Source organism: Sinocyclocheilus grahami, unplaced genomic scaffold (assembly GCF_001515645.1).
Source record: "Sinocyclocheilus grahami isolate Dianchi unplaced genomic scaffold, SAMN03320097.WGS_v1.1 scaffold336.1, whole genome shotgun sequence".
NCBI classification, from domain to species: Eukaryota; Metazoa; Chordata; class Actinopteri; order Cypriniformes; family Cyprinidae; genus Sinocyclocheilus; species Sinocyclocheilus grahami.
Window position 1 is genome coordinate 442714 of NW_015505515.1, and position 422 is coordinate 443135.

Here is a 422-nt window from a genome sequence, read left to right on the forward strand (position 1 = left end):
GAGAGAGAGAGAGAGAGACTAAACGATGTTATGAACGATGTTATGAAGATTAAGGGTGGGTTTACTTTAACAAATGGGTTTAAATGGGCGACGACAGATAGCAGTACACAAAAATACCGGTTTACGTTAAGATGTGAAAAAATAACAAGCCTGGATATCTTTTTGTCGACAAAATATGTTTGATAAAATATTATTGAAAAAATATGTTTATGTTGTTATTGTGGTATCTGGTGGATAAGCTGGTTTTTACACTTGGTCAAGTTGCTGAATAAAATGAAATCTAGTCAGAGATGTGAAATAGGACAGCTGCGACCCCTGTCGGCCATGAATTGCGCTCAAACAATACTATTTTAGTATTATTTATTATATATTGTTACAGCATTTTTTTAACGATATATTAATATTTTGAATTCATTTTTATA